This window comes from Rhinolophus sinicus, chromosome X, assembly GCF_036562045.2.
Source record: "Rhinolophus sinicus isolate RSC01 chromosome X, ASM3656204v1, whole genome shotgun sequence".
Lineage (NCBI taxonomy): Eukaryota > Metazoa > Chordata > Mammalia > Chiroptera > Rhinolophidae > Rhinolophus > Rhinolophus sinicus.
Genome location: NC_133768.1, coordinates 42,871,901 through 42,885,257, shown reverse-complemented (window position 1 = coordinate 42,885,257; position 13,357 = coordinate 42,871,901). Strand labels below are relative to the sequence as shown.

Genomic DNA, 13,357 nt, shown 5'->3' with positions numbered 1-13,357 from the left:
TTTAAAGGAGAATTACTGTAGTAGCTGAAAGCTCTCTTCTGGATTTTGGTGCTACTTTGACAGGTTTACTTTCCACTCACTGAATTAGAAGTGGACCTTTGAAGACTCTGGCCATACCTTTTTAGTGGACTTTACCTCTAACAGTACGTCTGGGGCAGCACTTACAACTTTGTTAAGTTGTTTACTTCTAATGCTGACTACTTTTAAACCATAAGATCAAAGGATAAAGCAGAGTAGTTTAGTTTGGCAAATGAAAGACTTGTATTTACTAGTTTAATCAGAAGGCATCAAAGTTTATTCATTATTCTTCAGAGCAGATCTGCTGACCTATCACTAGTAGAAGACTTTTAGCTAATTATAGGGACATTTAGGACTTATTAGTCATCTTAAGTTGACAGAAAAGCATAAACACTTGTTTTTAGGTCTCTTGAGTTTAGCATTCCTTGCTTTTGTTCTTTGAGTACCTTAACTCTTTGCAAGCCTTTTTAAAAAATTGAGTCGATCTATACAATTGACAAATAACCCTGTATAAGTTTAAGGTGTGCATCATGTTGATTTAAAACATTTATCTGTTGCAATATATTACCACCACAGTGTTAGCTAGCACCTCCATCATGTCACATAATTATCATTTCTTTTTTGTGCTGAGAACAGTTAAGATAGAGTCTCTTAGCAGCTTAGAAGTTTGCCATACAGCATTGTTGACCATAATCACTCTGTTGTACATTAGATATCCAAAATTTATTTATCTACCAGTTATAAGTTTGCACCCTTAAACAACATCTCCCAAATTCCCCTACCCTCCAGCCCCTGGTAACCACTATTCTACTTCTCTGTTTTTACAATTTCAGTTTATTTTTTAGATTCCACATATAAATGATATCATACCGTATTTGTATCTCAAAGGGATATCTGCACATCTATGTTCATTGCAGCATTATTCATAATAGCCAAGCTATGAAAACAACCTAAGTGTCCATCAATGAGTTAATGGTTAAAGACGATGTGATGACACACACGAATATTATTCAGCTCTGAGAAAGAAGGAACTCCTTCCATTTCTGACAACATGGATAGATCTTGAAGGCATTATGCTAAATGAGATAAGTCAGACAGAGAAAGATAAATACTGTATGAGTTCCTTAGCACATTTTTAAATTAAGTTTTTATTGTGTCCAATGTACATAACATCAAATTTACCATTTTAACCATTTTAAGTGTAGAATTCAGTGGCATTAAGTGCATTCACATTGTTGTACAACCATCACTATTGTCTATCTCCAGAACTTCATCATTACAAACTGAAATTCCCATTAAATAACATCACCACATTTCTCAATCACCCCAGCCCCTGGTAACCACTATTCTACTTTCTGTCTCAATGAATTTACCTATTCTAGGTAACTCATATAAGTGGGATCATATAATATTTTCCATTTTGTGTCTGGATTATTTCACTTAGCATAATATTTTCAGGATTCATCCATGTTGTAGTATGTATCAGAATTTCATTCCTTTTTAAGGTTGAGCGGTATTCTATTGTATGTATATACCACATTTGTTTTATCCATTCATCCACTGATGGATATTTGTGCTCCCTCCTTTTGACTGTTGAATGCTGCTGTGAACATTGGTGCACAAATATCTGTTCAAGTCGCTGCTTTCATTTCTTTTCAGTATATACCTAGAAGTGGAATTGTTGGATCATATGGTAATTTCCTGCTTCCCCGAAAATAAAACCTAGCCGGACAATCAGCTCTAATGCATCTTTTGGAGCAAAAATTAATATAAGACCTGGTATTATATTATACTATATTATAATATATTATATTGTATTATATTATTATATAAGACCCGGTCTCATTTTACTATAAGACCGGGTCTTATATTAATTTTTGTTCCAAAAGACACATTAGAGCTGATTGGCTAGGGCTTATTTTCAGGGAAACACGGTTCTATATTTACTTTTTTAGTAACCTCCAAACTATTTTACACAGTGGCTGCACCATTTTACATTCCCATCAGTAATGTGCAAGGGTTCCAACTTTTCCACATCCTGTCAACACTTGTTATTTTGTTGTTTCCTTTTAACAACCATCCTAATTGGTGTGAAATGGTATATCATTCTGGTTTTGATTGCACTTACCTAATTATTGGTGATGTTGAGCCTCTTTTCATGTGTTTATTGGCCATTTGTATTTATTTGCACAAATATTGTTTCTAGTCCTTTGCCAATTTTTTTTTTAGTTTTAGGTGTACAAAATAGCATACTGATTAGACATTTATATACCTCACAAAGTGATAACCCCAATAAATAAGTCTATTACCTGTCTGACACTGTACGTAGTTATTACAATATTATTGATTATGTTCCCTATGCTCTACTGTATATCCCTGTGACTATTTTTTAAAAACTATATTGTTGACATTCACTATTATTTCATATTAGTTTCAAGTGTACAGTGTAGTGGTTAGACATTTATATAAATTACAGAGTGATACCCCCTATAACTCTAGTACCCATCTAACACTATACATAGCTTTTACAATATTATTGACTACATTTCCCCATACTGCACTTTACATCCCTGTGACTATTTTGTAACTACCAGTTTGTACTTCTTAATCCCTTCACCTTTCACACCCAACCCACAACCGTCCTCCCATCAAGTAACCATCAGTTTGTTCTCTGCATCTATGAGTCTTTCTGTTTTGTTTGTTTATTCTGTTCTTTAGATTCCACATATAAGTGAGATCATATGGTATTTGTCTTTCTCAGTCTGACTTATTTCACTTAGCACAATACCCTCTAAGTCGATCCATGTTGTTGTAAATGGTAACATTTCATTCTTTTTATGGCAGAGTAATATTCCATTGTATATATCAGATCATGTAAATATTTTGCCTTTGCCAATTGTTGAATTGGGTTGTTTGTCTTTTTCTTGTTGAACTATAGGAGTTTTTTTTATATATATTCTGAATATTAACCCCTTATCAGATATGAATTGCAAATATATGTTCCCATTCTCTGGATTGCCTTTTCACTTTGTAAATAGTGCTTTTGATACACAAAAGTTTCTAATTTTGATTAAGTTGATTTATTTGTTTTTGTTACATGTGTGCTTTTGGTGTCATATAAAAAAATTCATTGCAAAACCTCATGTCATGAAGCTTTTCCCCTGTGTTTTATTCTAAAAGTTTTATGTTTTTACCTCTTATGTTTAGATCTTTGGTGCATTTTGAGTTAATTTTTGTATTTGGTGTAAGGTAAGGATCCAACTTCATTTTTTTGCATGTGGATACTCAGTTTACCCAACTATTTGTTGAAGAGACTATCCTTTCCCTATTGAATGATCTTGGCATGCTTGCTGAAAATGATTTTTTTGACCATATTTGTGAAGGTTTATTTCAGGCTCTGTAGTCTATTTTATTAACCTTTATGTCTGTTTTTATGCCAGTATCACACTGTTTTGATTACTGTAGCTTTGTAGTAAGTTTTGAAATCAGGAATTCCAACTTCGTTCTTTTTCAAGATTGTTTTGTGTTATTTGAGGTTCCTTGAGATTCTATAGGAATTGTAGGATTTTTATTTTGTACAAAAATGTTATTGGGATTTTGATACAGATTCCATTGGATTTGCGGATCACTTTGGCATTGGCATCTTAAAAATAGTAAGTCTTAAAATCCATAAATACAGCATGTGTTTCCATTTATTAGTATTTTCTTTAATCTCAGCAATGTTTTGTAATTTTCAGTGTTACAAGTCTTTTGCTTCCTTAGTTAAGTTTCTTTCTAAGTTTATTCTTTTTGATGCTATTATAAATGGAATTGTTTTCTTAATTTCCTTTTTGGATTATTTATTTTAGTGTATAGAAGCACAACTGATTTTTAAGTGTAGAGTGTTGATTTCGTATCCTGCAACTTTGCTGAATTAGTTTATTAGTGTTTCATTTTGTCACGGAAAGGAAGCTAACCACTAGTACAAAGGAAAAAAAAGAATGACGTACTTCTAAATTAACAGGAATAAAGGACACAACAAAGAACCTAAAATAAGATGGAAGGAATAAAATTAAGTATATCTTTTGCTATATGAAAGGCACACATGTTGCATTTATTTGCTTGTTAAAAGAACTCAGGGGGCGGCTGGTTGGCTCAGTTCGATTCCCACATGGGCCAGTGAGCTGCACCCTCCACAACTAGATTGAAAAAAAAAATTGACCTGGAGCTGATGGGTCCTGGAAAAACACACTGTTCCCCAATATTCCCCCATAGAAATTAAAAACAAAAACAAAGCAACAAAACTCAGACTGTCAGATGAGGTTAAAAGACAAAACCTACATGTGTTATTTATAAAAAAATACTTAAAACAGTGATAAAGAAAGGCTAAGAGAACAGTATAAGCAAGCAAAGAGCAGGAATGGCAATAGTAATACCTATCACAGAAGGAAGAAAGTAAAGTTGAAACATTAAAGAGAATATTATGAAGTTATTTACTTCACTTAAGAAGTTGTGTCAAAGACCTGTAGGCACCAAAAATATTTTGGCTAATAAATTAAATTCAGAACTTCTAATAGATTTGAAGAAAATGAATAAACATGTAGCTATAGTAGGAAATTCCAGGTGTATTTCTTTCAGAATAGAATGGATCTAGGAGATATAAAGTAAATAAATATAGAGGAATTGGATAATATAATCTACACACTCCATTTGATGGATATATAGAACTTTATACCTTTCAAATAGGGATTATACTCTTTTATAGTCCACAAGCCACTAAAAAAGTTGGTTAAATATATGACCTAAAGAAAACCTAAGTTAAAAAAAGAGATTTTATATTCTACATTGCTCAATTAAATTGGAAATAAACAATGGAACAAATAGCCAAAAGATTCTTAACTAATTGGAGATCTGAAATCACACTCCTAGTTAAATTTTGGATAAAGAAGAAAAATCAGAACTGAAATTATAAACTATCTAGAAAGTAATGAAAAAGAGAAGACACTACAACAAAACTTGTGGGTCATTGTAAAAGCTATACCCAGATGAAATTTTATTGCCCAAAATGTCTTCATTATTAATTAATAACAACTAGAAGGAATATAGGACTCATTTTATGACATTAGAGAAATAACAGCCAAAGAAAGAAAAATAAAGGAGAGGCAATTAATGGATAGCTGAAATTAATAAAAAAAATGTTAACATAAAATAGAATAAATAAATTCTAATTGTGGCTCTCTGTAAAATGATTAATGAACCTGATGAAGAAAAATAAGAGGGCAAAAATTTGCTCTGGAAAAGAATTATAAGAGAATATGACCTGCAACTTTGGCAACAAATTTTTTTCCAACATTTTAAGTGTGAAACATTTCAAATATAGAGCAAGTTGAAAGGCTTGTTGAGAACATCCATAGTACCCACCATCTAGATTCTACCTTTAACACTGATAACACATCTTAAATCTTAAGTAATGAATTACTCTTGAACAAAATATAAATCCAAAATGTACCCAGGAAAAGTAAAAGTTGGACAGGCCATTTATTATAGAAGATATGTTTTGGCCATAAGCAATATAGATTTATAAGTGTCAAAACTTCGTATAGGTGGTTATTACGTTATGTGTTCTTTTGCAAATTATTTTGCTCAATACTATATATTTACCTATGTTTATATATATGTGTAGTTCTAGTTTATTTATTTTAAATATTGTACACTATGTCGTTATAAAGTTCTACCACAATTTATCCCTTCACCCAGTTGCTTGCAGCTTTATATACGGTGGCCAAGACATGGAAACAACCAAAGTGTACTTCAATAGATGATTGGATAATGAAGATGTGGTATACTTCACAATGGAATACTATCCTGTCATAAGATGAAATAGTGACATTTGTGACAACATGGATGGATCTTGAGATTATTATGCTAAGTGAAATAAGTCAGACAGAAAAAGTCAAGAACCATATGATTTCACTGATATGTGAAATGTGGGATATGAAACTGAAAGCAACAAAGAAACAAGATAGACAAAGAAACAAAAACTCATAGACACAGACAATAGTTTAGTGGTTATCAGAGGGTAAGGGGGGGCGGGGTGGTAGATGAGGATAAGTGGGATCAAATATGTGGTGATGGACAGAGAACTAACTCTGGGTGGTGAACACACAATGTGACATATAGATGATGGTATTACAGAATTGTACACTTGAAACATGTAACTTTACTAACCATTGTCACTAATAAACTTTAATTTAAAAAAACGATATTACTTATGGATACAAGCATATAATTAAAAACAGTTTTAAAACTTGCATGTATTGAAAACAATTTAGACAGTTGTTACTTCTGGGAAGAGAAGGAAGGAGATAGAATCAAGGAGGGATATCTAGAGACTTGAACTATATCTGTAATGGCTTGTTAAAATGGAAGAAAATTTGGTAAAATGTTAAAATTCAACAAAACTAGTTTTTAGAGTTTTATTCTTTATGCCTGAATGTTTTTGTAATTTAAGAAGAGAAAAAACACACCAGGAACAAGTGAATTCAGAGCTTGATTTTTAAATGACAAGTGATTTCAATGTTAAAGCTGCTGAACCCTGGTTAATTTCATGAAGCTATTATACTCTTTTTTTTTTAAATTTTATTTTATTAAATTTATTGGGGTGACAATTGTTAGTAAAATTACATAGATTTCAGGTGTACAATTCTGTATTACATCATCTATAAATCCTTAATACTGTATCCTTATATCATATAAAAAATAGTCTCACAAACACGGGGTGCCAACAAAATGTATACACATTTTTTTAAAAGATTTTTATTGGGGAAGGGGAACAGGACTTTTTTCCAAGTCAAGTTGTCCTTTCAATCTTAGTTGTGGAGGTTGTTGTTCAGCTTCAAGTTGTTGTCCTTTCAATTTTAGTTGTGGAGGGTGCCATTCAGCTTCAAATTGTTGTTCTTTCAGTCTCAGTTGTGGAGGGCGCAGCTGAGCTCCAGGTCCAGTTGCCGTTGCTAGTTGCAGGGGGCACAGCCCACCATCCCTTGCGGGAATCGAACCGGCAATCTTGTGGTTGAAAGGACACGCTCCAACCAACTGAGCCATCCGGGAGCTCAGCGGCAGTTCAGCTCAAGGTGCCGTGTTCAATCTTAGTTGCAGGGGGTGGAGCCCACCATCCTTTGCGGGACTTGAGGAATTGAACTGGCAACCTTGTGGTTGAGAGCCCACTGGCCCATGTGGGAATCGAACCAGCAGCCTTCGGAATTAGGAGCATGGAGCAATAACTGCCTGAGCCACTGGGCCGGCCCCTGTATACACATTTTAAGATAACATCTCTTATAATGTGTATACATGTTTTTGGCCCCTCCTGGTGTATGTAGATGTTTAAATCCTTAGTAAAATATTATATTAGCAAAAAGAATTCACCAGTGGATCAAATATTTTCTCAGCACTTGCTGATATGATTATATGGTTTGTTGATAGGTAACCGATACAGAACTATTTCTAAAATGTTAAAGCCATCAAGTTCTGTATCGATTACCTATCAACAAACCATATAATCCTATCAGCAGCTGCTGAGAAAACATTTGATAAAATTCAGCAGCCACTCCTAACTAAAAAATAAAAGTAAAGTAGGAATATAAGGAAATGGCTTCAACATATTGTGAAAACACAAATAAAACTGAGTAAAGATTCTAAACTATGAGATAATAAAGCTATTTTTAAAAAATATTTTATTGGGGAAGGGGAACAGGACTTTACTGGGGAACAGTGTGTACTTCCAGGACTTCTCTCCAAGTCAAGTTGTTGTCCTTTCAGTCTTAGTTGTAGAGGTTGCAGCTCAGCTCCAGGTCCAGTTGCTGTTTCTAGTTGCAGGGGGCGCTGCCCACCATCCCTTGCGGGAGTCGAGGAATCGAACTGGCAACTTTGTGGTTGAGAGGATGCACTCCAACCAACTGAGCCATCAGGGAGGCAGCTCAGTTCAAGGTGCCATGTTCAATTTTAGTTGCAGGGGGCGCTCCCCACCATCCCTTGCGGGACTTGAGGAATCCAACTGGCAACCTTGTGGTTGAGAGCCCACTGGCCCACGTGGGAATCGAACGGGCAGCCTTCGGAGTCAGGAGCATGGAGCTCCAACTGCCTGTGCTACCGGGCCAGCCCAATAAAGCTATTTTTATTAAAATAGAATGAAAGGCAGTGATGACTATCACCATTGTTTTTTTCACTATTGTGAATGTTTAACAAAATCAATAAATTAGAAAATTGGCAGTACAAACATTGTGAAAGAAAAGATAACTTTATAATTTGCCACTGATAATAGAATGAAATTCCTGGAAAATCTCAGTTTCTAATATCTGCTGTCTAAAAGACCCCTGGAGAGGAGGTTAGAGGGTATGGGATGACAAAGTGGAGACCCAAACTGTCGTTTGTATATTAACTTTTTTTCTGAGAAGTGATTGCCTCAAGACAGCAGAGTGAGAATCAAGCCACAGCTCACCATCTTGATACCAAAAACAGATAAAACCATTATAAGAAAAACTACAGACCAATATCCCTCATGAACGCAGATGAAAAAATGTCCAACACGACATTTGTGCATCAAATCCAGCAATATACGTATAAAAAGGATAATGCGATGGCTGTGTGCTGTTTTCCCAGGAAGGGAAGGATTGTTCAACATTTGAAAATCAAGGTAATTCAACTTATTAACAGACTACTGAAAAAACACACACACCCCATGATCATTTCAATAGATGCAGAAAAAGCATTTGAAGAAATTAAATGTTCATTTATGATAAAAACTCAGCAAATTTGCAATAGAAGGGAACCCCCTTAACCTGATAAAGGGCATCTATTAAAAAAAGAAAAACAAAACTGACTCTGTGGTGAGCATACAATATGATATATAGATGATGTACTATGGGAATGTACACTTGAAACCTATGTAATTTTACTAACCATTATCATCCCAATAAATTTAATTAAAAAACCGTACAGTTAACATCATCCTTGAACGTGTGAATGCTTTTTCTCTATCAAGGCCAGGATGTCTGCTCTCACTACTTCCAGTATGATGCTCTTAATATCATAATGGAAGTTCTAGCCAGTGAAGTAAGGCATGGAAAAGAAATAAAAGGAATGCCGATTAGAAAGGGAGCAAGCAATAAAACTGTCTTTACTCACAGGTGGTATGATTATCTACATAGAAAATCCCAAAGAATCTGAAAAAAGCTCCTAGAAGTAGTAAGTGATTTTTAACAAAGTTGTGGAATACCAGGTTAATACATAAAAACCAATTATATGTGTATCTCTATAAACTGGTAATGAATAATTGGAAATTGCATTTTTAAAAAGTACCATTTACAATGGCACTAAAAAAGAAAATACTTAAGTATAAATATAAGAAAGTGTGGGCAGAATTTGTATGCTGAAAACTAAAAATATATATATATTAACAAAAGAAATAAAAAAAGACCTAAATAAATGGATTGGTTGAATGGAAGACTCAATATTGTTAAGATGTCAGTTCTTTCCATACAACCTAGAAATTCAATGCAATTACATCAAAGTCCCATCAGGAAATTTTTTAGATACTGATGAGCTGATTCTAAAATTAATATGAAAAAGCAAGGAACTAGAATAGCTAAAATAATTTTGCTAAAGAATAACAAGGTTGAAGAATTCATGTTAACTTATTTCTAGACTTACTGTAAAGGTATAGTAATTAGGACATGCATGGCATTGACAAAAAGATAGACACACAGATCAGTGGACCAATATAGAGTTCAGAAATAGACCCAAACAAGTATGGTCAAGTGATTTTAAAAAAAGAAAAAAACGTGTGATGGCAATTTAGCATACAAAGGGTGGTCTTTTCAACAAAAAGGGGTGGAACAATTTGACATACATATTCAAAAAATGAACCTAACTGCCAGAAAAAAAAAAGAACCTTGGGGCAGCCAGATAACTCAGTTGGTTAGAGCGCTCTCCACAACAAGGTTGCCAGCATGGGATGGTGGGCTCTGCCCCCTGCAACTAAAGATTGAAAATAGCGACTGGAGCTGGAGCTGAGCTGCGCCCTCCACAGCTAGATTGAAGGATAACGACTTGGAGCTGATCGGCCCCGGAGACACAGTTTCCCAATATTCCCCAATAAAAAAAAATGTATACTTAAAATAAAAAATGTATACTTAAGAAAAAGAAAAAAGAACCTTCACCTAACTGTCACAGGTTATATAAAATTTAACTCAAAATAGACCATAGGCCTAAAAATAAAACATAAAACTTCTAGAAGAAAGCATGAGAAAATCTTTTTGAGTTTTTTTTTTTGCTTTTTAGGCAAAGCGTTGCATATAACAAGAAAAGCATGATTCATAAAAGGAAAAAAATAAATTGGACTTCATAAAAATTAAAATATTTTGCTCTATGAAAGACACTATTAAGAGAATGAAAAGATAATCCACAGACTGGCAGAGTTTATTTTCAAATCACATATGTATCAAAGGACTTGTATCCAGAATCCATAAAGAACTCTCAAAACTCAACAAGATAAAACAACCAAATTTTAAAATGGACTAAAGACTTGAACAGACATTTCACCAAAGAAGACAGACATATGGCAAGTAAGCATGTGAAAAGATAGTATCATTAATCTATAGGGAAGTAGAAATTAATGCCATAATCTGATACCCCCAGTGCACCTATTAGAATGGCTAAAAACCAACCAAAAAACCCCTTGACTGTTGGTGAAGATGATGCATGTGAAGAAACTCGCATATATTGTTGGTGAGAGAACAAAATGGTAGAACTATTTTTGCACTTTGTCAGTTTCTTAGAAAATTGAACATACCATATGACCCATCATTCCCAGTTGAGATATTTAAGAAAACCTATGTTCACACAAAACACAAGCTGTTTGTTTATAGTAGCTATATTTGTAATTGCCTCAAAGTGGAAACTACCCAAATGTTCTTCATGTGGGGAATGGATAAGTGGACTGTGGTACATCCATAGATGGACTACTACAACAATTACAAGCAACAAATTATTGATACTAACAATATGGATCAATTTAAAAGAGTTCATGCTCAGTGAAAGATGCCAGTCAAGAGATGTATATGCTTTCTTCCCATTGTAAGACTTTCCGGAAAAGCCAAAAGTATAGGAATAATAAATACAAGTAGATCCGTGTTTTCCAGAGTTTTAATGGGGAGGGAAGGGTTTGACTATAAAGGGATGGTGCAAGGGAGTTTTTTGGGGGGAGTGGTGGAACTGTTCTGTATTTTAATTATGGCAGTGATTACATGACTTTATGCATATGTTGAAATTCATAGAACTATACACAAAAGAGTCACTTTTACTAAGTCTAAATTTTAAAATAGGTAAGTGGCTAAGGAAGAAAAATGAGAGAGTACCAGCTCTTTCTCCCTGCCCCTGCCCGCACAAAAAATTCTTACTGAAACTGCACAAATTTAAAGATATATACCAGGTTCTTAGATAGCTTTTAGATGTCACTTTTCTCCAAATTCTCACACACACACACGCGCGCACACACACACACACACACACACACACACACACTCTCACACACACACGGTACCAAAATAATGTATAAATGGGGGAGGGGGGTTCACACAGTGTGAGGGATATAAATGATAAATGTCTAAGTATTACTTTGTCTTGTGCACCCGAAACTAGTAAACAAACAAACAAACACAAACAGAAAAACAAAACAAAACAAAAAAGAAAGACATGATTAACTGAATCAAATGTAAAAGAAAAAAAATGTATACACATTTTAAGAAAGGAAAAAACTACTAAAATTATGCTGATGGTAACCACTTTGAGCATTTCCTGTAATTGCAGAAGTCAGAAGTCAAACATGACTTGTATTCATCTTTTGTTGTTGGTATATATTGAGTATTATAATTTTAATAGTTTTTTTCCTTTCTTAAAATGTATACATTTCTCTCTCTCTCTCTCTCTCTCTCTCTCTCTCTCTCTCTCTCTCACCCTCTCACCCCCCTCTCTCTATATATATATACACATATATATATACATATATATACACATATATATATATATACATATATATACATATATATACATACATATATATATAATATAATTCCAATTGAGATTCAAAGAGAGTCTCTTAAAAAAATAATGAAGAAGAGGAAATTGATTGGCCTTGCCAGTTATTAAACATAACTGTAAGCCACTACCATAGGAATAGACAGATTGGTGGAAGGAAGCACAACCCAGTATAGATGGAAGCTTAATATATAGAACAAATATTTTCTTCAGGTTAGTGAGAGAAGAATAGTTTAACTGATTAACCATCTAGATGAGAATACTGCATGTTTGGAAATGAATTCCAGATGGATTGAAAAGTTATATATAAAAAATAAAGTCTTAGGAGACTAAAATTTAGGTAGTCATATAATAGATATTCAATAAAATAAAAGATTGCTGAGTGACTGGGGTGTACCAAATGGTTATCATCTGAACAAAAGACTACATGCCAATCTTTGCTAGTTTTACAGGTATAATTGCAGTTAAGTATTCATTTGTGTACCCATCTAGTCCTTTTTCTATGCATTTAAATATATACTAGAAATGTAGCATTATTCAAGATGGTTCTTTTTTATGTATAAAGTATCATATTGCATATTTCTTTTTAGATTTTTTTTATTCAGTAGTGTGTCTTAGAGATCCATCCCCATTAGTACACGTAGATCTATCTCATTCTTTTAATTGCTATTTGGTTATAACCAAGTTTAGCGTATTGTGACCCATTTGATCCTGGGCAGGCTACTTAACCATCTTAACCTCAATTACTTCATTTCCAAAATGGGTATGACAGTAGTAATGCCTATTTTAGGGGTTGTTGCCAGGACTAAATGTGTGTGTGTGTGTGTGTGTGTGTACACTGCCTGGCATATAATAAACTATTATTGACATTTTCTAATTTTAAACAATTATAAACCATGCTGCATTGAATATCGTTTTGTATATTTCCTTATATATATCAAGGAATAATATGATAAAAGGAACCAAATATGAAATTGTCTGAGCTCTGGTCTGCTGCTTTATAAAAGTTAAGTTTTAACAACAAAAAATCCCTTTAATGGAAGTCTTGCTTCTATCAAGTTGCTATTTCTTTTCCTCTCTTGAGTTTCATAAAAATGTATTCTATCAAGGTACATATTTTTATCTTAAAAAGTCTTTTGTTTGAACACTTATCATATTTGCATCACTATCAGTGGATTTATTTATATATTTCTTTGGTCTTTTTGGTGACACTTAGGAAAGGAGGAGAAATAATATGTTGTCAAGCATCATGAAATGGAAATCATACCTG

The 13,357-nt window shown here is 33.7% G+C and overlaps 1 protein-coding gene across 4 annotated transcripts in view; it reads left to right on the top strand.

The window, feature by feature from the left end:
- Positions 1–13,357, top strand: part of WNK3 (WNK lysine deficient protein kinase 3) — a 162,747-nt gene that overhangs the window by 37,685 nt on the left and 111,705 nt on the right. The window lies entirely within an intron of this gene.